The sequence below is a fragment of the Lissotriton helveticus genome, chromosome 1_1 (genome assembly GCF_964261635.1).
Source record: "Lissotriton helveticus chromosome 1_1, aLisHel1.1, whole genome shotgun sequence".
NCBI classification, from domain to species: domain Eukaryota; kingdom Metazoa; phylum Chordata; class Amphibia; order Caudata; family Salamandridae; genus Lissotriton; species Lissotriton helveticus.
In genome coordinates this window covers 1759750444-1759751291 of record NC_136057.1, presented here as the reverse complement: position 1 = coordinate 1759751291, position 848 = coordinate 1759750444, and positions in this window count along the sequence as shown.

Here is an 848-nt window from a genome sequence, read left to right as displayed (position 1 = left end):
CCCATCCATCCCAAGCCTTCGCGGTAGGGTTCCTGACTTCCTGCCCACGCAAGGCAGGGCTCTTGGACCCCGGCTGGGCCTCAGGCGCAGGTTGGACCACCGGAGCTCTAGGGCCCGGACGACCTGGGGGGAGGAATGCCCGGGACCCGTGGAGCCCGTCCTGGGTACTTTGACATGCCGTCGGCCTGGAGGTGGGTGCCCCGGACGCCCGGGGGAAGCTGCCCGGGACCCATGGAGCCCGTCCTGGGTACTTTGACATTCCGTCGGCCTGGAGGTGGGAGCCCCGGATGCCCGGGGAGAGGTCTGCCCGGGACCCATGGAGCCCGTCCTGGGTACTTTGCCTATGCCGTTGGCCTCATGGAGACGGGTGTCCCAGACGCCCGGGGGAGGACTGTCCCAGACTCATGGAGCCCGACCCGGGCACGCTGCCATGCCGTCAGCCTGGATGGAGCCCCGGCCGTCCGGGGTACGAGTGACCGGGACGCATGGAGCCCGTCCTGGGCACTTTTCCGTGCCTTCGGCCTGGAGCCCCCAGACACCCAGGGGAGGGCCACCGTGAAAACCATGGAGCCCGACCCGGGCACTCTGCCATACCGTCAGCCTAGATGGAGCCCCGGACGCCCAGGGGACGAATGCCCGGGACGCATGGAGCCCGTCCTGGGCACTTTTCCATGCATTCGGCCTGGAGCCCCCAGACACCCAGGGGAGGACATCCCTGGAAACCATGGATCACGACCCGGGCACTCTGCCATGCCGTCAGCCTGGATGGAGCCCCGGACGCCCGGGGGATGAATGCCCGGGACGCATGGAGCCTGTCCTGGGCACTTTTCCATGCCGTCAGCCTGGAT